The 14,681-nt window shown below is 36.6% G+C and overlaps 1 long non-coding RNA gene across 4 annotated transcripts; it reads left to right on the top strand.

Annotated features, from left to right (window-relative positions):
* Positions 1-749: 749 nt before the first annotated feature.
* On the top strand, positions 750-14,246 carry LOC107802874 (uncharacterized). 4 transcript variants are annotated; one of them, XR_012705045.1, is made up of 5 exons: positions 750-930; positions 11,918-12,020; positions 12,111-13,438; positions 13,543-13,611; positions 13,752-14,245. It is a non-coding gene; the product is annotated as an uncharacterized LOC107802874 (long non-coding RNA). The 4 variants fall into 4 exon arrangements; XR_012705043.1 differs by having other exon boundaries at positions 11,812-13,438; positions 13,752-14,246; XR_012705044.1 differs by having other exon boundaries at positions 11,854-13,438.
* Positions 14,247-14,681: the final 435 nt, after the last annotated feature.

The following is a 14,681-nucleotide window of genomic DNA, read 5'->3' as shown; positions in this document are numbered from 1 at the left end:
AGTATTTTTTCGGATTTTGAACAGTGCTTTCGTTCAGATTTATCTTTATATGAAAAGTGGCTAAATTTCGATTACTTTTGAATCTGGGCTATTTTTGAACGACCACTTGTAAATCTGGATATTTTTGAATTTCTCTCAGTAATAGTAGAAAGCATGTTTACATAAATAGCCATCCATATTCACTATTTACTTTTTCTAGCCGGTATACATATATATTATATAATAATTATATACGATTATACACATATAATATATAGTTTGTACATATATATTATACATCCGCCAATTTTTTTATAAATTTAAGCGGTTAGAGAAGCGGCTATATTTAAGTTAATTCTTCATAAAAGTTCATAGTCTATGACCTAAAATGGGTCAGTGAGCCCAATTACTGAAATTGTTCTCAACACATTTTTGGGCCGCTGGGATTTGGACCTACACAACCTAACAACCAAGTTAAACAAGTAACTACTCCGTTTCGATATGATTGACATTTTCGTTTATCGAGCATCTTGACTGCCTTTTAGAATTAATGCGGCATAAGTTAATTAAATTTTGTAGAGGAAATAACACTTTTAGTCCCTGTAATATAACTATATTCTGATTTTAGTCCTTGTGTTATCCAACTTACCACTACTAACCTTCAATTATATTATGTGAGTGATTTTGATCTTTCAACTAACAGACCTAAATATTTTTAACGGAGAGTTTACTACTAAAAGGGGCAATTCAGATATTTCAAAAATTGTTGTTTTGAGAAATAAAAAACATAAAGAAAAATCAGTCTCTTGTCCTGGACATGACGTACCCTAGTTGAACCCTAGTTCTGTAATATTTAGACGTTTCTTCATTGCAAAGAAGTCCTCGATCTATTTGATCTGGAAGCAACGATGGAATTGCGCTCTAAAAGTGGGTTACAATCCACCTCATCATGTGAGTACTCTTTGAGTTAATTAGTTTAAGATTTCATGTGACAATCACAGCATACATACTGGAATACTTATAATTATTGGCTTGATGATGTGCAAATTATTTGCATATGTGAAAAATGAGATTCTATATAAACTACTTATATACTTCAAGCGACAAGACGAACTCGATTTTAAACACTTTAAGGAAACCGTATGCTAACACAAATATATTCAATTTCTATTAGAAATTGAAAAAGTTTCAACGAAACATATTTGATGCATTTGCCAAAAATACCACATACATTTAATGCTCTCAATTGTATCTTAGAATCTGCATATGTCCAGTTTATCTTAAATAATTCGACCTCGATTGCTACCACTTTTTTTTCAATTTCTCTAGCCAAATTGTTTCTCCTTATTATATGTTTGTGTGAAAGAATGGATTACTGATTACCAGTGCGCTCTTTTTTAAATGGTTGTTGTGTACAAGTGACCATCTCCATGTATGTCTATGCAATTGTTGAGTTGTCTGCTTGCCAAACTCATGGAATCATCATAATTTTCTTCAGATCCTTTTCTTTTCATTTTCTGTCTAAATAAAAGGGAGATGGAAAATGAGTTTTCCCTTGAGATATGAACAATAAATTGAAGGTTAATAGAATGTCTTTAGAAATTTCTTTGTTGAAACTATTACTAAACAGAAAAATTACATCAGATAATAGGAATTTAGTTCAGATAATGGATTATGTTGGTGGACAAATAGGTTATTATGACTACTATAAGGGAGATGAAAACTCTATCATCCAAATGAGACAATGTATGAAGAAGTTGAATGTTGATGATAGAAAAGTAAAATTTTGGTTTAAGTTTGGACCTCATTTTGAGACAAGTATAAGATTGTTAACAAATGACTCATATATATATATATAATCTTGTTAGTGAAATACCTGTGAATAGAGAGGTTGAGATATTTGTTGAGCAAACAAATAAGGATCAATGGAGCTATGATGTTGTGACTGATTTAGAGGGCCAACTTCATAATGAAGAAGGCTTCATAGGTGTGAATATAACAGAGGGAGGTAATGATAGTGATGCTACATGTGAAGATTGTGAGTCATTCCATGACTCTGACTATCCTGAAGAATATGATGACATGATTTTAGATAAAATTAATAATTCTATTACAGAGTCAGCTAGTGTCACAGGAAAAAATAAGGATAACTAGATTTGTGGAACTAGGAAAAATATTGAGTTTGGGTTTGTCTCAAATATGCTAGCAGACTTTCCTAGTCAGACTCACGAAGAAGATTGTGTTCTATCAGACGATGAATTAATGAGTTTGCATGGAGATTCAGATGATGATAGCCCTAAAAGATCCATTGTTTTTAATCCAGGCAAGGACTTAGAGGACCCAACATTTGAATTTATGATTAATATGATTTTCAGTAATAGTAAAGAATTTAAGTGGGCAGTTGAGGGACATGCCGTGATGAAGAAGAAAGACATTAAATTTCTAAATAATAAAACTAGGAGGTCAAGAGCAGTTTGCAAGGTGCCAGAATGCAAATGGTTCATCTTTGCATCAAAGGCCAATCGGGATGAACCTTTCAGGATCAAGACAATAGGCCCTGATCATTCACGTGGCAACCAAAGAGACAATATGACTATTGATTCTGGGTTTTTGGCTAAGAAGTAGATAGAAGATTTTAGAATTAATCCTAGCTGGGGTGTGAAGGAATTTCAAGCTCATGTAATGAGCATGTAATGAGAACTCACAAGTGCACACTTAGTAGATACCAATCTTATAGGCAAAGAGAAAGGCATTGAAATTGATTACAGGAACTAAAGAAGAACAATTTAACATATTGTGTGACTATTGCACTGAGTTGCATAAGAGTTGATGTTTTAAGCGTCAATACCACACAAGAGGGGGGTGATTTGTGTGGTACCCAATTTTCGATCTAGAAGAACCAGGTTCTTCTAGGTGTTCTAACTACTACTATTTGCGGAATTAAAAGTACATAAAATAAAGAACACAAAGATTTTTACATGGAAAACACCCAGCTCAAAAGGTGAAAAAACCATGACCTACTACTTAGTAAGATTTTTCCCAACACTTCACTAAATTACTGAGCCAAAACAATATTTACAAAACTCTTTGTAAACCTAAGGATTACCTCTAATCCCATTGTAGCAACCAACCTCTAACTATTGCGACAACTTCAAGTTAACTCTAACTTGAATACTCAAAGTACCTATTACAATTGCTTCTAGATAAATCTGAAAGGTACAACTTTAAACCACCTACTACAATTGAACTAGAATAAGAAAAAACACAATAGAACTGGTTCTTCTATCTCGTTCAAGTAGCTTCAGGAGTGCACACTCAAATCTCACATAAATTGCTTGCAAAATCGCCTTGCTCTTTTACTTTCAATTTAGTTTAACTTCTACATATGTGCAATATTTGTAAAAGAGATCAATCACTGTCATTTAATAGGTTAGTAATCAGATTTTGATGGGGATCCAATTTCTGATCTTCTATCGTAGTTGAGTCCTTGACGATATCAAACTCTAACACTCTCTTTATCCGGATTGTGTTCTCTTCATATAAGGAGACTTTCTCCCCTTATCCAATATGCAACCTTTTCGATCAGATCAGGAGATATTGCTGCTTGATCAATGAGACTTATCTCTTTCACGTGCATCTCACATGTATAGGTTGATCATGATTCATGATTGTGCTTCATATGATGGACCTGATCCATGACTGAGTTCATTTGTCATTCTTCAAAACTTCACATGTTCTTGGGCAACAAATTCTCCCTTTTTGATGCTGACAAACTCTGTACTTTTTAATGATTAAAAGACCTGTAAGAACTCAGCTTAACCATCAACACTAGACTTAGAAAATTTACTTCTCATCAAGGACCAGGTTAATTAAGTTATAAATATCACTTATTCAGAATAATGGGTAAAGCATTATATCTTTTCCCTTTTGGCATCATCGAAAAGTTGCATACTTAATGTGAATTCCAGATTTTAATAAGTACTCATGGCCACTGGGATAACTGCAAGTGAAAACATGGTGTAATTATCAATAATCAACAAATATATTTAAACTATTAAGGTCAGAATCATCATAGAACAAGAGAAAATAGTAGTTGTCATTGATCATGCTATGTTTCCATTAATAGTCCACAAAAAGAAAGAAAAACTTTCAAAACATGATCAAAAACAGAAAAATCCCTAATCCGGGTCACTGGGGTTCACTGGGGGTGCTAGACAGGTTCAGAAGACAAGTGCTAGGAGACCTAAGGCTTGGAAGAACTAGAGGGTTGAGTCTGGAGAAGGTTCAGTATATTCTGAAGGATTTCATTACTCTTCTCCTTTTCTTTTGCTAGCTCAATTCTAAGGCCATCCCTCTTAGTTTCCAATTCAGCCACACGAGCCTTGAGCCTAGCAATTTCAGCATCCTTAGTTCCACATTCCTGAACCAAAGTCCTAACCTTGCTGTTGATGGGTGTCTTCAGAGATGAACCAGGTTCAACTGGGATGGCATTGACTAGATAGTCACAAGCCAAAAGAGGTTTAATGCCAAGATGTTCCTTGCTTGATGCCATTTCCCATTTCTTCAAAGGCACATTCAGCCTGTCCAGAACAGTGGTCAGTATGAAGCCATATGGAGTAGCATGAGCCTTGGAGCCATTGATGACCCTGTCTAGAAATTTTATAATAAGAGCAGGCCAATTGATCTGCCTTCCTCTCTCAAGGCACTCCATAAGAACTAGGTCCATGTAATTTGTAGTATGTCTTCTCTCTTGTCTGGGCAGTAGGCACTTGTTGACAAACTCAAACACAACCTTGTGCTCAGCCCTCATCTCAAACACAACCTTTTGCTCAGATGAACTAACCCCTCAACAGCCTCCCCAGACCCACATCCCCCTGACTTCATGCCACTCTCTTCTAATCTCTCTTGTGCAACCCCACATATAGCAATGACTGATCCCTTCCCATTTCCCCTCTCTTCACCACATGCACCCTCTCTCTTTTTTTCTTTTTCAGATTTCTTTTTACCTCCACTCCTACTTGTCTCAGCCAACTTAACATCCCTAATGGGTCCAACCAGAACAAACCTAGTTTCTAAGTTTTCAATAATAGATGAACTTACCTCAGTAAGGAATTCTTGAGTCTTCTCAGAGTCAAAAGACCATTGTCCTTCCCCCTCAGTCGCAGATTGAAAGGATTCAGACTCAGAACTGGAATCAGAATTTGGAGCTGGGCTTTCCTTCACTTAGCTAGCTTTCAACTTTTCATTTAAAACCTTTCTTAGAGCCCTAGATGCTACAGATTTTGAGTCAACATTTTTTGCCTTCGAAACCTAGGTTTTGGGGATTCACTAGGAGGAGTAGATGAGGATGAATTTGAGGGGGATGGTGGTGGAGGAGAACCAGGATGATATTGTGGGTTAGACATTTTTGTTCGTTTCTTGAGTTAATTTGGGAATTTTAGAGAAGAGAGCAATTAGAGTTGAAGAAGAGAATTTTTGACGGTTTTAGAATAATGAAGAAGATTAGAGATGTGGTGTGTATTTAAATAGAATTTGACATTAATTCAGTAACGACAGCTTTTCAGGGGTCAAATAGAAGTCTAATCAAACTGTAATTCCAAACTTTTAATGATTATTTGGCTTCCCTAGATATTAGGTAAAAATCACGGTTTTAGAGTTCTAAATAGACAAAACTAGTTCAATGCTTTAACGGATAGAATTTTCTAGGAATTTGGCAAGTATAGGACTTCTGCTCATGATTGAATTTTTAATCTTTCTAATTGTGTAAAGTATTGAAAACATACCTGAGCTTTCATATGAACTCATATTAATGAACCAGGTTCTTCATTTAGAATTCTCTTGAACATGCCTTAAATGCCATAATAGAAAAAACTTTTTAAGAGATCAGTGAGTCATATATACACATGTCACAGGAGTATACTAATTAAAGTATGAGACTAAGTAAGAATTAATCTAGATATTTACACAAAGTTAGAATTCCTAGCCAAATTTTTTTTTGTATTCTGAGCTGGACCTATTACGTGATCTTAATCATCCCTAATTCCAACATGTTTCTCTCAAAGTTTTCTCTACTCAGTGCTTTAGTGAAGATGTCAGCAATTTGCTTATTAGTAGCACAAAATTCTATGGAGATCAGACCTTTCTCATAGTTGTCTCTTAAGAAATGGTGCCTAACATCTATGTGCTTAGTCCTTTTATGATGAACAAGGTTCTTTGTCATACTTATAGCACTAGTGTTATCACAGAATATAGGAATGCAACCTACTTCTATACCAAAATCTACCAGCTGCTATTTGATCCATAGCAATTGAGCACAACAAGAAGCAGCAACAATATATTCAGTTTCAACAGTTGACAAGGCCACGAAGTTTTGCTTTTTAGTATCCCATGACACAAGACATGAACCAAGGAAGTGTGCCATACCTGAGGTGCTCTTCCTATCCACTAGAAAACCTGCATAATCAGCATCAGCATATCCTACTAGATTGAAATTGCTACCTTTGGGATACTAAAGACACATATCAGTGGTGCCTTTCAAGTATCTTAGTATCCTTTTGACATCAGTCGGGTGGGACTCTTTAGGATTTGCCTGAAAGCGAGCACAAAGCCCTACACTGAAAACAATGTCAGGTCTGCTAGCAGTAAGATACAAGAGTGAACCAATCATACCCCTATACAACTTTTGATCAACTGATGAACCAGGTTCATCAACATCTAATTTAGTGGCAGTTGAAATGGGTGTGTCTATTTCTTTAGATTCTTCCATTTTAAACTTTTTGATTAGCTCCTTTGCATACTTCTACTGATGGATCATGGTTCCATTTGAACTTTGTTTGATCTATAAGCCTAAGAAGAAGTTAAGCTCACCCATCATGCTCATTTCAAACTCACTCCCCATTAATTTTGCAAAGTCCTTACTTAGCTTATCAGTAGTGGCCCCAAAGATTATGTCATCAACATATATTTGTACAACAAGGAGATCCTTACCTTTTTCCCTTAAGAATAAGGTACTATCAATTTTACCTCTTTTGTAACCATGCTCCAGCAGGAATTTGGACAATCGTTCATACCATGCTCTTGGGGCCTGCTTGAGTCCATAGAGAGCCTTGTCTAACTTGTACACATGCTCAGGATATTCCTTGCTCTCAAACCCTGGAGGTTGTTTCACAAACACTTCTTCTTTTAGGTAGCTATTCTGTAAAGCACTTTTGACATCCATTTGATGAAGAGTGAATTCCATGTGTGTTGCAAAGGCTATGAGGAGTCTGATTGCCTCTAGTCTTACAACTGGAGCAAAGGTCTCATCATAGTCTATGCCCTCCTCTTGGATATAACCTTGGACCACCAGTCTTGCCTTGTTTCTTGTAACTGTTCCATCTTCATCGGGTTTGTTTCTGAAGACCCACTTTGTACCAATGACTGATCTGCCCTTGGGTCTTGGAACTAGATGCCAAACTTGCCTTCTCTCAAACTGATTGAGTTCATCTTGTATTGCAATCACCCAGTCTGCATCCTGCAAAGCCTCAACAACATTTTTAGGCTCAATAAGAGATAAAAAGGCATAAAAAACACACAGATTCTTTAATTGTGATCTAGTTTTGACTCCAGATGTTGGATCAATGATAATGTTCTCAATAAAATGAGAACTTTGATACTTGTGAGGTCTCACAACCAACTGGTTTCTGCTAGATGTTTCTCCCATGTTCTGTTGCTGAGGAACAGGGTCATGAACAAGTTCTTTTAGGGGACTTATTTCAATTCCTCCTTGATTATTCCTCCTATCAGGTTGCCCTGGATGGAAGAACCCATTCCATCACCTGTTCCTTCTTTTGGTGACACTTTGACTTATGCTGAGGCTTCAGTCAGATCCTTTACCAATCCAATGGCTTCATCTTCGTGTTCGTGTCTCTCAGACATAATGTTAGTTTCATCAAATACTATATATACACTTTTTTCTGCACACAAATTTCTTTTATTGAACACTTTATATGCTTTACTATGTGAAGAATATCCCAAGAATACTCCCTCATCACTTCTGGGATCAAACTTACCTAGGAAATCTTTTCCATTATTGTGCACAAAACACTTTCTACCAAATGCCCTAAGATGGGATATATTTAGTTTTATCCCTTTAAGTAACTCATATGGAGTCTTCTCTATAAGAGGTCTAGTCATGCATCTATTGATAATGTAACATGCAGTGTTTACAGTCTCTGCCCAGAAGCTATAGGGCAATTTACTAGAAAGAAGCATAGTCCTAGCCATGTCTTCAAGAGTCCTATTCTTTCTTTCAACTACTCTATTTTGTTGAGGTGTCCTAGGGGTAGAGAAGTTATGATCTATAAAATTTTCATCACAACATTCAGCAAACTTAGCATTCTCAAATTCAGTTTCATGATCAGACCTAATTGATGCAAGTTGATTTCCTAATTGTTTCTGAGTTTTTCGAACAAAGGCAGTAAACATGTCAAATGCTTCATCTTTAGATGTTAGAAACAGTACCCAGGTAAATCTAGAATAGTCATCAACAAGTAGCATTACATACTTCTTTCCACCTCTGCTCATGGTTCTCATTGGACCACATAGATCCATATGGACCAGTTCCAACGACTTAGTTGTGCTTACCATTTTCTTGCTTTTGAAGGATGATCTTACCTGTTTCCCCTTTGCACAAGCCTCACAAACTTTGTCTTCCTTGAACTTGATGTTAGGTAACCCTATCACCAAGTCCTTAGAGACCAATTTGTTTAGCTGATTCAGACTGGCATGACCTAGTCTTTTGCGCCACAGGAGGGGATCATTATCCAGCACACTTAGGCCGGTTAGTTCATTTTCTGAGAAAGTGGACGAATCTATAATGTAAATATTTGTTAACTCTTATTCCCTGCAAAACAATCTTGTCAATGGTAAGATTAATCACAAAGTATTTAGTAGAGGTGAATGCTACAAGGTTATCTCGGTCACACAGTTGTGACACACTGATAAGGCTGTATTTCAAGCCATCTATCAAGTAGACATTCTCAATGGAGTGAGAGTCTGTCTTACCGACCTTTCCAACCCCAATGATCTCACCTTTCTTTCCATTTCCATAAGAGACATTGCCTCCCTTTAAGTCCTTAAGTGAAAGGAACTGGTTCTTGCTTCCAGTCATATATTTTGAGCAGCCACTATCCACGTACCGTATTTGGCTGCTTCCCTTTACTTGGACCTACAAAAAGAAATCAGGGGTTAGTCTTAGGAATCCAAACTAGTTTGGGTCCCTTTCTATGGGCAAAGGGATAAATCAGATTCCTTCTAGCCCACCCAGGCAGCCTATTTTTTTCTTGAATAAAGGTTTTGTTCTTGACTGGCCTTTTCTTTTGCATTACATTCATTTTTGTAATGGCCAGTCTTGCCACAATGTGTGCAAATTTTGTTTTTAGGAAGAGTGAGGTACTTGCTTTTAGGATCCCACTTAGGTGCTTGAGTTCCATAACCAAGTCCTTTTTTTTTGCTACTGTGATGTTCGTGTAGACATGAGAGTGCATCAGAAGCCTTGTTCCATTTGCAAGTTCTGTCTAGTTCATGTTTTACCTTCCCTAGATCTTCTTTTAGTACTCTTATCTGCTCATCTTTCCTGTATAGCTCATCCTTCATTTTTCCTAAGTTTTCTTCTAGGGTGAGATCAGTATGATCAGCTTTCTTCTTTCCCGTTCCTAGTTTCAGTTTTAAGTTCTCAGACCTAAGTTCTAGGACACTAGTGTCAAGTTCAAGAACCTGGTTCTTCAACTCAGTATTTTCACTTTCACTCTCATTAGCCCTAGACTCTAGATTTTTGCATTTGTCTTTTAGGATCATACATTCCCTAGACAGCTCTTCCTTTTCATTGTTAATTATCTCAAACTCATCAATGAAATCCTGCAATAGCTCAGACAACCTTTCTTTAGACATGAATTTAATTTTGTCTTTAAGATGAAGAATATTTACCTCTTGTTCATCATCTGATTCTCCTATGACCATAAGAGTTTATTCATCTCCAGCTTCATCTTCTGATTCCTCATCTGATGTTTCTCCCCAGGTAGCAACCATAGCCTTTGTTGATCCTTTGTTCCTTTTTGGTTGAACCTGTTCCTTCTTCCTGCTCCTTCGTTCAGCCCTTTCCTTCTTCCACTCAATTTCCCATTGAGGGCAGTTATTGATCATGTGATCAGTCTTACCACACTTGTAGCAGCCCTCATTGGTCTGTTTCTCAGGAGCCCTAAGTTTGTTGAAGGTTGTACCTCTTGAAGACCCCTTTCCTCTCATCAAGTAATTTTTGAAATGTCTAGTGATCATAGCCATTTAATCATCCTCCAGATCTTAACCTTCAACAATTTTGAGAGCCAGACTTCTTTCCTTCTTGGGTACATCCATTTTCATGGTCTGCCTTCTCAGTTCATAGGCAGTAAGGTTTCCTATTAGTTCATCCAGCTTGAGAGTAGCAATGTTCTTTGATTCTTGAATAGCAGTGATTTTGCTTTCCCAAGAGACTGGCAGAACCCTGGTCAAAATCTTCTCAACTTTGTCTTCTTCGAGAATAATCCTTCCAAGAGATTTAAGTTCATTTATCAGTGTGGTGAACCTTGTATACATCTCTTGGATGGTTTCTCCTTCCTTCATGGTGAAGTTCTCATACTGGGAGTATAATAGTGTTCCTCTGGAACTCTTCACTTGAGGTGTTCCTTCATGAGCCACTTGCAAAGTGTCCCAGATTTTCTTAGCAGTGGTACAACTTTGAATTCTACTGTACTCATCTGGACCTAGTCCACACACAAGCCATTTCTTGGCCTTAGCATTCTTCTTCCGCTTCTTCAGGTCTTCAGCAGTGCAGTCAGCTCTAGTCTTTGGCACATCCACTCCTTCAGCATTCTTCTTTGTAGTTGCTAGAGGGCCATTAGTGACTATGTCCCAGAGTTCATAGTCTTCTCCTATGATGTGATTTCTCATCCTGTTTTTCCACCAAGAATAGTACTGACCGTTGAAAAGTGAAGGCCTAGTAGTGGATTGCCCTTCCTAGTTTCCAGGTGGTGCACTCATGTTGATCTTTTCCTAAGGTGTTAGCCTCTTCAAGGATAACCTGCTCTGATACCAATTGATGTTTTAAGCGTCAATACCACACAAGAGGGGGAGGTGATTTATGTGGTACCCAATTTTCAATCTAGAAGAACCAAATTCTTCTAGGTGTTCTAACTGCTACTGTTTGCGGAATTAAAAGTACATAAAATAAAGAATACAAAGATTTTTACATGGAAAACAACCCGCTCAAAAGGTGAAAAAACCACGACCTACTACTCAGTAGGATTTTCCCTAACACTTCACTAAATCATTGAGCCAAAACAGCATTTACAAAACTCTTTGTAAACCTAAGGATTACCTCTAATCCCGTTGTAGCAACCAACCTCTAACTGTTGCGACAACTTCAAGTTAGCCTATAACTTGAACTCTCAAAGTACCTAATACAATTGCTTCTATGAAAGCTGGAAAGGTACAACTTTAAACCACCTACTACAATTGAACTAGAATAAGAAAAAAACACAATAGATTTGGTTCTTCTATCTCGTTCAAGTAGCTTCAGGAGTGCATACTAAAATCTCACATAAATTGCTTGCAAAATCGCCTTGCTTTTTTTCTTTTAATTTAGTTTAACTTCTGCGTATGTGCAATACCTGTAAAAGAGATCAATCACTGTCATTTAATAGGTTAATAATCAGAGTTTGATTGGGATCCAATTTCTGATCTTCTATCGTAGTTGAGTCCTTGACGATATCAAACTCTAACACTCTCTTTATCCGGATTGTGTTCTCTTCATATAAGGAGACTTTCTCCCCTTATCCAATATGCAACCTTTTCGATCAGATTTGGAGATATTGCTGCTTGATCAGTGAGACTTATCTCCTTCACGTGCATCTCACATGTATAGGTTGATCATGACTGTGCTTCACATAATGAACCTGATCCATGACTGAGTTCATTTGTCATTCTTCAAAACTTCACCTGTTCTTGGGCCAACATGAGTAATCCTGGTACTACATGTATTTTGAAGCTAGATGATAATCCAAACACAATGGTCAAAGGCAAAAAATGATTCTTAAGGCTCTATATTTGCTATGCAGCTTGTAAACAAGGGTTCTTTGCAAGATGTAGACCAATTATAGGGGTTGATGGATGTCACTTGAAAGGACATCAAAAAAGTGGGCTACTATTGACTATTGTAGGTGTTGATGGAAATAAAAACATGTATCCAATTGCATATATTGTAGTAGAAGGTGAGTTAAAAGAAAAATGGTGTTGGTTTCTCACTCTTCTTGATGAAGACCTAGAAATCTCACAAAACCCTTTTGCATGAACTTTTATATCTGATAAGCAAAAGGGTCTACTTCCAGCTTTTGATGAGGTACTTCCAGATGTTGCACACAGTTTTTGTGCAAGCTTTTGATGAGGTACTTCCAGATGTTGCACACAGTTTTTGTGTGAGTCACCTGCACGACAACTTTAAAATTGAAGGTTTTGGGGGACAAACACTGAAGGACGTCCTATGGAAAGCTGCAAGGGCAACTACTGAAGCTCAATTCCACAATTATATGGAAGAAATGGAAAAGTTGAATTCAGAAGCCCCTCAATGATTCAATAATAAGCCTCCTATTCACTGGTCCAGAGCTTTTTTCTCTTTCTTTCACAAAGTGTGATATGCTATTGAACAATTTATGTGAATCGTTCGATACCGTATTATTGATTGCTAGAGACAAGCACATTTTGACAATGCTCGAGTCAATTAGGTTGTACATGATGTCAAGATTTCAGAAGAATAGAGATAACATGATGAAGCATAAGCACAAAATCTGTCCAAAAATCTTGCTGAAGTTAGAGCAAAATAAATCTAAGGCTGCTGAATGTATTGCCACTAAAGCTGACCAGTTCCATTACCAAATTGAGGACATTTATCTTAGACTATTCTCTGTTGATCTTAAGGAGATAACATGTTCTTGTAGGAGATGAGAGTTAATTGGAATACCTTGTCATCATGCAATTGTAGCTGTATGGGTTAAAAAGGACGAACCAGAAATGTATGTCCATGAATGCTACATAACTGAGCTGTATATGAAGAGTTATGGACCCTCAATCCTGCCAATTAATAGCTATGAAGAGTGGCCTAAGACAGGAGTAGAACCAGCGCTGCCACCTATTTACAAAACTCAGCCTGGTAGACCAAAAAAATTAAGAAAGAAAGGATCCGATGAAACATCTTCAAAAGAATCAGATCATAAAAAGCATAACTCGTTAAAAGCATCCAGAAAAGGAAAAAAAGAAGAATTGTGGTACATGTGGAAAAATAGGACATAATAGTAGAAGATGTCCTATTATCATGCAGAACCACCAAGAAGATGTTCAACAACGACTTGGAAGAGAAGACCCTTCTAGTGAACCAAGCAATATAACAGAAGTAAGTACTCCAAATGTATTCTTTTATTTTATTTTTGTATTCTTTTCATATGAGTTGGTTAAATTTATTAAGACTGAAACCACGAAATATTTTGTTTGCTGTAGGTTACAAGTATTATCGATGAGAGTCAAGCATCAATGCAGTCTAGTTCCTCATTTGTGACTAAACAACCAGTAATTACACTTCTTTAATATTTATATTTAGGAATGATATTTTTTAATATCTATGTGATAAATATTGAATCTTTTTTGATTATTAAGTGGTAAATATTAAAACTTACCAGCTGCCTTATGTTCTTTAATACATATGTCAGATCAATTAACTTAGCCAGCACATGGCACAACCTAGAGAGCAATGAAAGAGTTCGATATTCATTTTACTAGAAATTGGCGAGGACTCTAGGAAAGGTACAAGCTCACTCTTCATCACGAGGGGGGAAAGACAATATGTTCCACCATCAAAATTACAGGAAGTACTTTCTCAAACTAGCAAGAGAGGAAGAAAGGGACACCTTAAGAAGAGAGCTACTGGCTCATCATAAATATAAGAAATCAAGAAAATGATGAACAAGGAATGTGTGATTTCAGATCTATTTCTTCTGCGATGACTTTAAAGTTAGTTATATTCTTGGTGATGGATATGTATTTTAAACCAAAAATCTTTACCAACTCTTATGAGAGCAACGATGGAGGATACTGCATCAGCACAATGATGCCAAGCATTGACTTTTATTAGTCCACTGCCAATCTTATCCCACTCTCTTTGTTATCCAGTATAATCTACAAGAAAAAATTATATAGAAAGCATATGTAGAGGGACAGAATAGCAGAAAAAGAACTATTTTTCCTAGAAAAGATATATTAAAGAAATTATTAGACGCATATTATACAATAGCTAGTACTATCCCTGCATCTGAAAACAAGTATGGCGACTTCATTGTTCACTTTTATAATCACTACAAAGCAATTGTTTTTCATAATAATAAAATTACTTCACAACACAGGATCCCAGTTGTACACAATATAACTCAGCAAATATATGTGCGTGTACGTGTGTGTATATACACGATAGACAAACTTCTCTAAATATAGGAGTACAATGAAAATATGTGCTCAGAACAAATGGCAACAAAGTTAATTGTCCCTTTTTTTTACATATATTGGGGTTCTAGCGGAAAGTCCAATATAAGTTTTCTAATGCTAAAGGGAAACAGAGATCTCCCCCTACAGTATCTTGCAACAAT

The sequence above is a fragment of the Nicotiana tabacum genome, chromosome 22, assembly GCF_000715075.1.
Source record: "Nicotiana tabacum cultivar K326 chromosome 22, ASM71507v2, whole genome shotgun sequence".
Lineage (NCBI taxonomy): Eukaryota > Viridiplantae > Streptophyta > Magnoliopsida > Solanales > Solanaceae > Nicotiana > Nicotiana tabacum.
This window is presented reverse-complemented; position numbering and strand designations above follow the sequence as displayed.